Below are 14,352 nucleotides of genomic sequence, written 5' to 3' on the forward strand. Positions count from 1 at the left end.
GTGTTCACTGAATGTGCACAGAATGTAAGTGCCTGTAACTTCTGTGTGTGCGTGTTCTCTAATAAAGGATCATTTCTGTATATACGCATCTCGTAGCATCGCTACAAAACTACGTAAAGTCACATCATCATTGTACATAACCATTGTGTACACTGTATATATCGAACATAATTTTCTGTATTGCGCCAATGAGTTTATGTGTAACTGTGCGTTTCCGTGGGTATATGTCGTTATATGTTAGTGAGTGTGGACTCGGACACTTCTTTCAAAAGGTGCCATGTATACACTGCTTCGTACTTTGCGTATGTTATCCTCCTGGTGAAATTGTGCGTTCATTGTGGCTCAGTGTTCGCTTCGTCTTTTGTTGAAATAAACTTTTTCCAAAACCCTGTTGACGATTTTATTGAAACCTGTTGCTTTTGCAGTGCTACCTTTTCAACGATTTCGTCGCGAGATTTAACGATTTGCTTGATTGGACAATTTTTTTTTTTTCTGAATAGCGCCCGGCGACTTTTTTTAGCGACCTTGAACTTAAGAGAGTTGCTTCAAAAATCTCCTCCTCGAGAGCACGAAATACGATCTGCAAAGAATGGTACTGCAAGCAAATTTCTTGATATTAGACAGAAGACCATTCACTCTAAAAAAGATACTTGGCCCATGGCCAACTGCGAGCCTTCAAAAAAGAGCACTTCTTGCTCTGAAAAGTTTTTAGAGGACACCAACATTTTGGGAAAATATTAAGTTTCAGATGATCCGAATACGCTAAATGAGTAACATAAATGTTGTTCGTGGTCCATAAATGATGTACGTGGTGATCGCAACTTTTATGCAACATGTATAATTATGTTCTGTACTTGCAGTGTATTACGGTGTTGTGTATTTTGGCTGTTCAAAACATCTGACTTTATATATGTGTACTGAGCTAATGCACAAAACTTTGCGACTCATGTACTGTTGGAGTGCATATTTTTCACTCATCCAGTGTTCTAGTGAGTGTCATGTTTTGTGTCACTATTCTCCCTTTTCACGCAAATTTATTTCCTTGCCAAGTGACAAGGAGTAGCCGGTGCCCGCATAAAGGCGCCAACCTCTCCTAATATTCATTTCAATAAAAAAGAAAGAGGCAAGACTAAGCGGGAATTCAGCGGCCTCTTTGTCCGAATATAGCGACGCACGCCAAAAAATTATGGCAGCCCTGTACATTAGAAAGTTAAATTTTAGTAACTGTACGAAACAAATATTGATTTAACGCAACAAATTTTAATGCTGCCTGAAATAAGTAGAGTAAGAAAAAATACAAGCACAATGTTTAGGAATCCCTAACGATCGGTACCAAAAACACATATCGCAGTTTTGTCAAACGTACGTTAGAGAATCTCTAGCCGACCAATTTGATATATGGCAGCTTGCGTGAAGCCGTTACAATGCTTACGAAGACTTTGCGAATTTGCAACCGCTAATCGCCGATTGGCGGTATGTTTTAGTGCGGTCTAATAACCATCACTTTTGTCCACTACAGATGTAATAATAGGTACAGTTTACATACTTGTTATCGTCTCTTATTGCCGAGTTAGATATGGTAAATTTGATACTGGAGCTTTCTTTTAATTCTCCAGTTTTAGTAGACGCAGGTTTTAGTAGAAATGGGAATAAAACAGACAAGACGCGAAGACAATCCTTGTTTAAATATAAATACAACGTAAGTAAAAACAATGACTCATTATAACGTGCAAAAAGCAAGCTGAAATACCGACTACGCACAGTGTAGAAAACGATATGAACAGATACGCAGAGATAGGCACTAAGTTAGTACTTAATATAGACATATATGACATTCTTTTTACGGTGCCAAGCTGAAATACCGACTATGCACAGAGTAGAAAACATGTGAACAGATACGCAGAGATAGGCACTAAGTGAGTACTTAATATAGACATATATGACATGCTTTTTACGGTGCGAATAAAATTTGTCACCCGGCTTTCTTTCTCACTTACCCTCCGTTCCGTCGACGACTTCCTGCGTCTATAATTATAGACTCTCGATCGCGACGCCATTACACCTTCTTTTTTAAATTGTTTCTCGCACACGACATGTATCGAGTTACTCACAGATTGAATGTGGAGATATTTCTCTTTTATTCATCGCGTAAATCTACAAAACTGCGACTTTTTTAGGCTTGCAGCGCAGCTCAGAACGAGCAAAAAAGGAAGGTGGAAGGGGTAATGAAAAAGGAACGGAGAACGGGGTGAGCGCTAACTTCCAACTCACGGTTTATTTCGTGACTCAGAGGGCTACTTATATACTCAGCGAACCATGTGACATGAAGAGACAACACAAAACCAAGCAACAAAACCAAAAGAATCATATTCAGTCAGCCTGTGGCGGCAGTCCGAGATACGCCAATACGCCAATAGATACGCCGTTCCTTTTCATTAATCCTTCCACCTTCCTTTTTCTCTCGTTCTCAGCTGGGCTACAAGCCTTAAAAAAGTAGTCATGACATACCAACTCGCCCAAACTGCGACGCTTTTGACCTACAAAACTGTACACGAGTCCCTGCTGCAAACTCTCGATTAAGAAAAAGAAAGAGAGAGAGAGAGAAACAGCTTCCGCGTGGTCGCGCAGTCGTCGAGGCCGCAAAGACGGCACGCGCGGTCATGCGTCATGGCGGATGACGTTCAGGTATCAAGAAAACGCTACGCACTCTCTGATAAGTTGTCTTTCGACGCCCGGTCATATTTCGCGCTATGGCGTATCAACGGCGTGTGTAAGCGCAAAACGATTTCCTCGTTTACATCGTCGCCGCGTATACGGCGGCAACCCGAAATGTGGGCGTACGGAAGCAACGGAGATGTCGCGTGTGTGTGTGTAAGATACGAGACGGGCGGATTTGGTTCTTGAAGGCGGGAATGTTGTACGCTATAGGACGCGACGAGGCGTCCTTTTACAGCAACGCTGTTAACAGGAAGTTTCAGCCGAGGTGCTCCAATCTAAATATCTATGTATACGTGTTGAGAAATCGTTCGTCGTGGCAACTATGCGGCGAATATGATTAGGATTCTTGTACTTGAAAGATAGAGTCTGGAGAGCCTAGGAAGCCGATTATCTTAGGCTGCCAGTAGGTTTATTTTTATTTCTCGAAAATCGCGACACTGACCGCCCCCCCCCCCCCCCCCCCCCAAAAAAAAAAGACATGGAAGACACACTCGGGTTTACATTAGGTTTACAACTCGGTAACTCAGCAACAATTAACGAGATCACGTTTTTTTTTTTTGTTTTAACTGCACCTAACATGTAATCTGGGCGGCCAAAATTTACGCATAGTACACTTCTGAAATATGCCAATAATTTGTGAGTATAGGACTTCGCGAAACCCTTATATACCTTGAAACAATTTCACACAATCCGTCACAAGCCAAATTTGACCTCTTCAGATTGCTCTAACAGAGGTCGTTTACGAATTGCAATACGACATGTTTCGGGAGAAACTTTACGGATTTACATACTTCACGCTTCAATTTATTTTCTTTTTAATGCGAAAAGCATTCTTCGTACTGCGAGACCAGTTTTCTTTCCAGCTACCTATATCTATCCCACCAAGAACACGGGCCGATCCCGAAGGTCGTGCGGTCTAACGTGCCGGTCACCGTTCAAGTTGGTACGCGTGTGTGCCACTGGTCATACTGCGCTCTACAACGGGCCCCTTCGGCGAGGGCAGCGATATGGGCTTGTTGGTCGGCCATCATCGAGAGGTATCTGCATAGCGCACCAAAACAAGGACCCAAGAAGAAACGAAGACACGCGCTAACTATCGACATCGAAAATTTTACTTCCGGAATCGGACATACTAATACCTCCAAACAACCACGTGCACACTGTGATAGCAACCACGAGGATGCACTTACGTACATGACGGCATGAAAACCATTCACAACCGATACAAGAAAATCTAAATTACATATGGAAAACGTGGTTCAGCCTTTCGTTGTTGATAGCTAGCGCTTGTCTTCGTTTCTTCTTGTGTCCTTGTTTTGGTGCGCTATTACCTTTCAATGATGGCCGCTTTGACGCCAACATCGACGTACCACGTCGGAGGTCGGAGCAGTTTCCATGGCTGCGGCAGCGCAAGCTAGGCGCGAGGTACGAGTAACAAACGTCAATCAAGCAACCATCGTCCTGTTGGTATTGTGCTGTCATCGTTAGCCATAAAGCATGTGTTGTTTATCCTTATTTTTCTTTTAGGTTTTTTTTTACCGCAGTGCATATCGGGAACACCCATAAAGTTTGCCCTAGACGTTGAAGTTTCATCCTCAAACAATTGACAGATAGATAGATCCGTATGGAAAGTTTAAAAAAGAAAACGCTTTAAACACGCAAAGCCACCTGACGTCGTGAGAATGAGCGAACCTAATTGGCTGGCACTTCAAGACAAATTCAGTTTGAGTTTGGACATGCAGCGTGCACGTAACCTTTCATTCTTAGGTTGTAACCGATTCAAGGTGTCGTTGGTGTTTTCTTCACCACCACCGAGCCACAGCGGTGCGATGAGCGTGAGCGCACCTCGCACGTGTTGCGTTGCCAGTCCCAAATCGCGCGGCTGGAAGATTCTTGCTCTCGACTTCAAGGACGGTTCTTTTGCACGGAACCACAGCGGCCGTGGCGGAAGTGTGGGTGAGTGTGTAATAAACGACGTGAGCCAGAAACATAGCCGGCAACGTCCGAACATCGAGGAAGAGGAGAAAATAATTTAATTCTGAGATAAAGAAACAGAACTTTGTTTTTAAATATTACGATTGCAGCTCCCTTAAGGAGAATTGTCGTGGTGTGACTCAAGCATTATACCGGGTGATTATTTAGTTGTACCAAATTTTTTTTTAAAATTGCCTGTGGCAGACAGCATAATTTTAATGCTTGAGCTAAAATTCTTGATGAGGCGACCATTATACGAGAAATGAAAATGTTTAATTGAATAATTAACATAATTACGCCGATTAACTTTTAATTAGTTACTTTAATGCACATATCTCAATTCAAATTACGGGGCTTTACGCGCCAAAACCACTTGCCGATTATGAGGCACGCCGTATAGTGGGGGACTCCGGAATAATTTGGACCCCCTGGGGTTCTTTAACGTGCACTCATATCTAAAGTACACGGGTGCTTTCGCATTTCGCCCCCATCGAAATGCGGCCGCCGTGGCCGGGATTCGATCCCGCGACCTCGTGCTCAGCAGCAACACGACGTATGTCAATTTACCAATTGTAGCAGGCGAGTTCGCAAGGCGCATTCATTGGTCCGCGGCCGCTAGCCTAACCTAACGTAACATGCGGCACCTCGCTCAGCAGACGATTCGCGGAGCAAGCCCTTCCGGAACGTACTGCAGACAACTTTACTAAAGCCCCTTAAACTTCGTAAGGTAGCGCCACGCTTTGAAGAATGCCGCCTTCTCCTCGTGCGTTCCGGCCGAGGCCGACGCCGCGTCGCTATTGGCCTAATGGCATCACGTGGGCCCTCGCGCCATTTTCGCTCGAGAAGCGTCTACGGAGTGGCGAGGAGCGCATGTTGGCGCCGTTGCTACGCTCGAGCGGTGTAGGCGGCGCCACGGTCGAGGTGGGAGCGTAAAATAGAGGAGAAACGAGGAGGAGTGAAGGCGGAGGAGGAGAGTGTCGCTACTTTACGAAGTTTATAGGGCTTTAAACTTTACGTATGAGGAGCGCCGCCAACGGCATCGCGGGCGTCGCGCTTGGGCGGTGCTGCTCGAGACGAGACCAACGGAAAACCGTTGGCATTTCTCGGCGCACATTAAATTATGAGGTATAGTAGCCATGCAAAATTATCAAGAGCACTATTGACATCTGAGTCACTATCCAAGTATCAATAGAACAAAAGCTACCGATAGTAACATCGAGCGCACTATTGATACCTATATAGTACTGTCGATACTACCGTAGATAGTGCGCTATCAGTGATGACAACTCGCTTGACGTATACCGCATGTAAAATCACTGCGCCACAATCTTGGAGGTGTTTCAGTGTTCCAGAAATGCACGAACTTGGCGTTACTGATGTTCCGTAATCGCAAAATTTCTTGTAGCGTCAATAGCGACAAGTTGACTATCAATAGCGCTGTCAATAGCGAACTATATACCGTAATACTATTGCTAGTTTTTGTTACACTATCGATAGTTTCACGGCTAAATGTGGCAATACCATTAATTGTGCTATCAATAGCAACGGTATCGATAGTCTTTCACACAGTATCGATAGGCTTAGACGACTGCTCACTTCACCGAAAGTTTTTGCATCAATGCGAGATGTTCTTGGCTTGACGTTAATTCCGTGCCGTTCAGACCAGTGCTGGTATCCTCGGCTGATCACTTTCAGAGATAAGCTCTCACTTTCGCGAGATGTTGAGCGACTAGTTCCTGGCGCAGTGCCGAGCGCACCGTCTATGGCTCAATGCAGGAAGCGCTACAGCCCAGCGCGCCGCGCTCGCGCCTATAAACACGGATCCGTTAATTTCAACCCCCCACTGCGCGCGCAGGACTCTTCTGCGCACTCGATACTGTGACAGCACGGCGGCGCCGGCGCCGCCGTGTACATGCTATCGCAGTAACGCATCGGCATATTTTGAGGTCTGTATGGTGCAGGAAATGAAAGCTCTCGACAAATTCCTCGTAGTTCTTTTATTTCTTTACCTCTTGAATGTTCCTTAATTGGGAAAATGTGACGGGCCATCGGCAAGCAGCTCAAGCTATTTCTTTTCATTTATTTTTTTTTCCACCGGCCATTTCTGTTTCTTTCTCTTTCCGTGTGTTTCTGTATTTGTTCGTCTATTTGTTTTGTTTTGGCTCGCTCCTTCGTTCAAACGTGTCTATCTTATTCCAAAATAACGGGGGGGGGGGGGGGGGGGGACCGCGGAAGTCGTGAAAGCGCAAACGGCGGTCGCAAATTTCCGCCCTCGCCCGCACCGGCCGCGATACGCTCGGTTTTAATTTCCCCGAACGAAGTGCCGAAATGATCTGGGCGAGCCATTCGATGGAAAGTTTATTGAGCAAAAGCCGTTGGTATAAAGAGCCGAGGCTATAATTCTGCGGCAGCGACAAGTGCTACACCTATATAAGAGCTACCGCGGCCAAATGTCAACCCCCTTCATTTTTTTTTTTCTTTCCTGGAAAGGACGCAGGAGGCGGCGATAAAACGACGAACCCGGACGACGGGGACGATCGGATCTCGCTGTGCAGCGTGGGGATCGCCTTCTTTTTTTTTTCTTTTTTTTTCCGGGACGGTGAAGCCTTCGTAACGGCCACTGTTGACTCTGACGGAAAAGTGCTATTGCGACGGGCGAGCGCAACCTATACCAAAAGGCGTTTCACACTCGGTTCCTTTAGGTTCCTTTTCCTGGCCAAGTTCACTTCGTGAATAACACTCCGGCATGTGCGAGCGGCGGGGGGGGAGGGGGGGGGGGCGCCTTCGAAAAAAAAAGGTATTTTGGCAACACACAGACGTTTTGCGACGACAGCCGTTAAAAGGCAGGCTGTAATTAGCTCAGGATCGATCAACTCCGACTCCCCAATTCAGATAGGTGTAAAATGTAGGAACACTCGCATTATACACCATTTCATACGTACACTCCTAAAACGGTTGCACCCTTTGGGGTGTATATTTGTCCCACAACAATAATCTTCATCTGCCTTGCTTGCGTTTCCTTTCTTGAAAATGCTGGGCTCGCTACTTTCCTGTCGGGAATGCTATGTCATGCTGATCACGCGCATGCTGTTCGTTCCTGGGAAGTACCGGGCCTGCCGCGTTAAAGAAAGGAAATGCGGACAATCAGATGACGATTATCGTTGTGGCAAAAGGGTGTAACTTTGCTTAAAAGTGTGCTCAACTACTAGTTGCGAAAAACATCCTTGTATTGTATTATAAGATCAAATAAAATGCTACTTGTCCAGTTCTATTTAACCTTTAGAAAAAATAACTAATTACCCTTGACATTATAACTAATTAATAGGGTAATAACTCATTAAGGGTAATAACTCATTACCCCTGGCAACGACGCAGGCGGTCGAAAGGTTTCGTCTTCGCTCGACTGCGCTTCGCCCACGCTTTCGCGTTTCAGCAATAGCGTAGGGCCGCGCTGGTTTTGCTGGCTCGCGAAAACTCCCGAAAACTGCAAGTAGGAGAGAATTCAACTTCCATGTGATGTCACGGTATTCCCGAACGGTCTACGCCACTTGACCAAAAAGCAGATGCAGCGGCGAATCCGGTCTTTGCTCGGTACCGCCGTCTGTCGGGCGCCGTTTTACTTGCCGACGGCAGCAAAGGGTGGTGATGTATGCAACATCACCACTCCCCCGGTCGGGTGGCGGGAGATTTGAATTTCGGAAAAGGTATTCGGTCCCTTCAATGCAATTTTCTCATAAGCAAAGCCCCCCCCCCCCCCCCCCCCTTTTTTTTTTTTTTTGTAAAGAAACAAGCATTGCGAGGTTTCTGGAATGGTATTTAAAGAGTTTACGTCGACCTAGAATCTGCCTTTAGTGCCCCTTTAAGAGTGTAGGTGTGAGGCTGAGCATAGATAACCTCCGAACCGATTACAATGAAATCTGTTGCATCTACATCGATTTTAGGCCTCGTAGTTTACACGAACATTTGTTTCGAAATAACTGAAGCGTTAAGTTTGCAAATCCGCAAATATGCGACGATATCTGATATCGCAGTTCTGTGAACGGCATCTACTTGGAGCATCTCAAGCGGACAAATCTGACACGTATGTTTAGTTTCTGCACATAAATTAGTGACATATTTTAAAGAGGTTGTAAAGTAGATCGATTTTGTCTGTCTTTGGTGTCCCCGATGCGTCAATTAGTAGGTAAATTTTATAGAATTGTGATATAGTGCCCCAATAGCGAATCTGAGTTGTAAATGTGATGCTTTCTTTTTCTTTAATTTTGCGACTTGTAACAATTTTCGTTATGAAATTGCCGGCATAAACGAAGAAAATCTGCTAGTATAGTGAGTAGATTAAACTTTTCCTTTTTTAATTGCAACAAACGTCATCACGTTTGGTGCAGTAGGTGCCAAGCTAAATAATTTCTCCGTTTTTACATACGTACTTAGACAGAAGCCCATGAAGTATAAATCATCCTCTTAAACCTACAAAGTCCAACGGGCCTGGAAACTTCGAAACCCGATGTACACGGTGGTCCGTCATGAAACACGCGAGCACGTGACCTGCGCATGCTCTCAGGCGACTGCTCAGAGTGGCAGAAAGAGGATGGATGTTATGAGAGTCCCCTTCGAAACAGGGCGATGGGTTGCGCCAGCAAGCATTTACTATTATACTGCCTAATGTCCTATCTAGGTTAAAAAAGAAAAAAAAAACGCACGATGAATTCCCATAGTCAATTTTTCTTACCCCCTATTGTGAACTTTGTTTTTGTACATCTCCGTTTTTTTTGTCGTTTCCCTACTTTTCTTCCACCAATCTTCCAATCGCCTCATTCTAATCTCTACTGCGGACATGTTTACCTTCCCCCCTGCTCTAGTTGAACCCAAGGGCTTCAACGAGTCCAGTGGTGCCTAAATCGACCGCTGGGCAGATAGATATCTTATCATTCTAATAAAACATGCTCTCTCGTTTCCCAAGCTTTACCGCAACAAGCACATGCTTGCTCTTCGTTCATATATATATATATATATATATATATCGCTTTATAGGTGCGTGTTCTAGGCATCCTGATCTCGCTTCGAAAAGCAACGAGCTGCCCTTTGAGTTATCGTACATTGTTTCTTTCCCGATTTAGTTTTTTCCTCTTAAGTATAGTTACTCATGGCAGTTTTCTTTTCTATTGCTGGCACCCATGAGATTATTTCAGCCTCTCTGACTTACTGCTTGACGTTCTTTGTTCCGGTGTTGCTCACCTTACAGGCCGCGTACTTGCTGGTAAGCTCCTTAGTTGTTTTTTTCTCCCCACTGTGAATCAATGTTATTCCTGTACAAATACCTGAACACTCTCCCAGCCCATTTACTTTCTTCCATATTCCTCAGTCGTTCTCCATAATCATTTTTACTGTGAACTTCCCTCACTTCAAAATTTGTCCGGCCCATGTCACCCTGCACAGCTTCATTTGCAGACTTCCCGTGTGCGCCATATGCGAGGCGTCCCACTAACCTTTGGTTGCGATCCAGTCGTGATTGTACCCCTTATTTCAAGCAAACAACCGCATTTCTAAATGTAAGTCCTGGAACCATTACACCTTTCCACATACCCCGGAGCACCTTGTACCTATAAAATCCCCATAGCGCTCTGTGCTTCATTATGGCTGCATTTCGCTTCCCCTTTACTGTTTTTTCCCGATTCCATATATCTACTGCCTTCGTTTATCCATATGCCAAGATACTTATATTAATTTACCCGAGGTATTTTCTGGCCGTGTATTGCCACCGTCTGTTCAGTTTTTCTTCACGCGTTACACGATGCGCTCCATAGCTATTCGTGGGGTCATATGAGAATGCCTTATGTTACCGAGATTTTATTATGATTATATGTATTGAGCACTGAAAGGTATTAAGAATAATTAAGCTTAATAAAACCTAATACGGTTAATTACGATGAAATTACTCAAGCGTAATGGTTAATTGAGGTTACTGTATTTAACGTATTCAATAGCAATTACGGTTAAATCAAGGTAACATATTGAATATACGTGAAGGGTTCTTGACATTATTCGACTTAATCGATTTGTTAACTGATCAATTTATTATGCAGACACCTCCATCATATGGCTCATTCAGCATAATTAATAATCAAATTGACTTCCTAAAAAACAACATAGATTCGCCGTCATACGAATAATTAAGCCAACGAATTTATTAGGCTTGATTACCACCGTCAAAGTTAGACCAGAGTGCATCACTCTCTCCTAAATCGCTCCGAATTAGGTGAGGTTTGTTTACGCAACGCGGGAAGGTCGGAGCTGCGTGCTGCTAGAGATACGCTGCAGCACCTAATAACAATACCGCGCACATGTTGGCACTTCCACGTTTCCAGTGCGCTCGCCAACCTAGCGCGGTTTGCTAGAAGAGGACGCTGCGCCACAGGCCTCGCCCCTTGCGCATCCCTCTAGTGGGGGAGGGAGTCAAGCTTTTTTTTCTTTATTGCGACAGCGACGTCTACTCTCCAGGCGCACCTTGGACCTTAGGCGCACCCAGGTTCCGTACGAGGGAAAGCGTGCGAGGGTGAGCAGGGGAACGCGGTTCAATCTCGCGTGCGCGAGCGAGAAACGCCGCTCAGATGCGTGCCCTCTCCTGTGGCGAGCGAGGCAGGGGGGGGGGGGCGGCAGGCGAGGGAGGAGGGGCGTTCTTCTCCGGAAGCGGCTAAAGTGCCTGGATGTCCTCCTCGCCCGCCACTCCGCACAGAGTGGAGACAACCGCGGCGTCTACTACGTCGTTGGCCGCGCGAATCGCGGACGCCGTAGGGACGCGTTGTCTCGAAAGCGATCTGCGACTTGACCACAGTGCGCGCCCACGCGGGCCTCATCTGCAAAGCGATCTGCGATGTTTGCAGAGTGCGCGTAGTGTCGGTAGCTTCGTATGCGCTGTGCTTTCGACGTTTCGTACGCGTTGAAGCCACAGATGCACAGAGGTCGATTGGCTCGTGGCTGCTGTCACGATTACTAACTCCAGCGTTTTCACACACAGTTTCCGCTGTCATCGAGCGACGTGTGTTCATGTTTACCTGCGCGCGCGTGACACCATGCTGGTTAATTTACTTTAAACACGTTAGCCGGCTGGTTGGTTTGAATCCATAACACAATGTGTAAGCGCGACTGAACAAGGACGTAGAAAGAAGCGGACACACAAAGACAGCGCTGTCTCTGTGTCTTTTCTTTCTACGTCCTCGTTGAGCCAAGCTTACACATTCTATCATTGTTAATGTAGTTAGTCGGCGAATGTTTACGAGTTTGTCCGGCCTATAAAACTACTGTCCTTACTACGTACAGCTATCTACTAATTTGCTATCGAAATCGGTGCCTCGCCTTTCGGTGAATTTTTCTCCTTGGCCCCCGCGGACGGGCCACAGCATTCAGTGGAGGTGCCCGACATTGGCCCCGTTGCGCGCTCCAGTGTAGAAAATTTTGCAAAATGGTGATAACAGCATCGAGAATGCTGAAGGTAACACTTACGAAGAGGTTGGCTACATTTTAAAGTCGCGTGACTACATACATTTTCTTTTTCCCGTCACACAAGAGGGGGGCAAAACGCCAATCATTGTGGAGCAAACATTGTGGGCAAAACGCCAATCGAGAAAGATATCAATGACTCTTAAGAACACGACCAGAATAAGAATGTGTGAGCACATGATGAGTGACGAGATCATCTCATCTCTGCATCTGATCTAGCATTGCTTGTGGCACATCCCCGTTTCTTCTTTTGTCTCTTGATTATGTGCCCATGCGCACCGCGGGTATTATACTCAGCTTGCCTTCTTATAATGAATTTCGTCGTAAGTGCATCATCCGTCCACGTTTATCTTCTCGATGTGAGAGCTGCTCTTAAGACACGGTCTCTAAACTGAATAGGACGGTCGTGCAATTTCAGTGTGAGCTAGCGTGCACGATCATCCTAACACCGTCTGCGCATCTTGCCTGTATCCGCGAGAAGACCAAATAATAATCGCCACCCACTAATGCATGCGTGGCAGCCCAGTTCACAATAAATTTTGGAACTGCAAAAAAAACAACAACATAATGGCGACTACATAGCCAGCGCTCATCATACGCAACACCACGAATATCATCATCATCATCAGGCTATTTCATGACCACTGCAGGACGAAGGCCTCTCCCTGCAATGTCCGACTACCCCTGTTCCGCGCCAACCGATTCCAGCTAGTGCCCGCGAATTTGTGAATTTCGTCATCCCCACCTTGTCTTCTGCCGCCCTCGAGTGCGCTTCCCTTCTCTTCGCACCCATTCTGTAACCCGAACGGTCCACCAGTTATCTGACCTACACATTACGTGACCTGCCCAGCTCCATTTCTTTCTCTTAATGTCAATTAGAACCACGGATGTACTTGCGATTAACATTTCCAGGGACTGCATTCATGGTATCCAAGTGACTGCCTCGCACGTCGAAGCAGGCAGGAAAGAAAGCTCGTCTACAAGCACGGTATAAGAATACATCGTGTCTACAAGACGCAATTTCGACTTCTCAGTAAAACAGGCAATGGATCCTAACAATCACGAAAAATGCGATCGAGAGACTGTATCTTCGAACTTAATCGTTTACAGCGGAAAGCAGAATCTATAGTTCTGCTGCATTTCCGACTGAATAACAACAGTTGACGCGACCCGCGAGGTGATGGAGTCCCAGCAGAATATCCAGCATACCGAGGACAGCCCCATTTTTATGCAACGCACAAGCTGTAGCAGCAAAAACCGCTGATGAGCAGGCCGGAAGAACGAAAACAAAAAATGCAGCATTAGGCGACGCTATGACACGAGCAATAAGAAAGCCGCCTTACCTCGCAAACAACGCTGTTTCTTGTCGAAACTACCTTCTTTCGAGCAATGTTCTGCAGCCACCGCTTCTTACGCAAGCCGTCACGGCTCATTTGTGGGATCAGAAAAACCGCGCAACCGACTTCAGGCTTCTCGCTGCAGTTATATCCACTACACCACGGAATTGCATTAGCGCGACACCGCAAGAAACACAGCCTGCAACGTTCGGTGCCCCGATCCAGCCGAGCCAAGGAGAAAATTTGGCGCCAACCAAAAATGAAAAACGCAAAAAGAAATCAGAGCAGAACAAAAACAGCCGCGCGTTTCCACGGCAACGGCAAGGAGACCAATCGTCGTGCAGAAAAGCGTGCGCCAAAACTCATTCCCGCGGAGGGAACGAGCAAGAAGGGAGGAGGAGGCGAGGAGGCTGCGCGACGGCGGTAGATTTCAAAGTCTGGCGGGACTTTCAAATTATCAAGGGGATGTTAAGGGCAGAGGCAACGCGTTCGCGTGTTTCCTTTCATAAAAGACCAACGTGCACAACCCATACCAGCGCTTTCCGATACGCTGTAGGTAGTTTTGAGTCGTGGCAGATCAATAAGTCCTTACTAACATACTTAGTTTATGCAGTAATTCATTTTTTACTTCGTTGCCATTTCACTTTCTTTGTGATAGTATCCGTAGCCATAAACAAATGTGAAGAACTTGTATTTTCTTTGACGCGGAATCGTGCACGGGATTTGTGGGGTTAAACAACACATTCGCCTTAGAACAGAGTCGCCCTTATGTTACGTGTCTGAACGAGGTCAGCATTCCAGGGTCCTCGTTCATGCCGGCTGCTAA

Source organism: Dermacentor andersoni, chromosome 8 (genome assembly GCF_023375885.2).
Source record: "Dermacentor andersoni chromosome 8, qqDerAnde1_hic_scaffold, whole genome shotgun sequence".
Taxonomy (NCBI): domain Eukaryota; kingdom Metazoa; phylum Arthropoda; class Arachnida; order Ixodida; family Ixodidae; genus Dermacentor; species Dermacentor andersoni.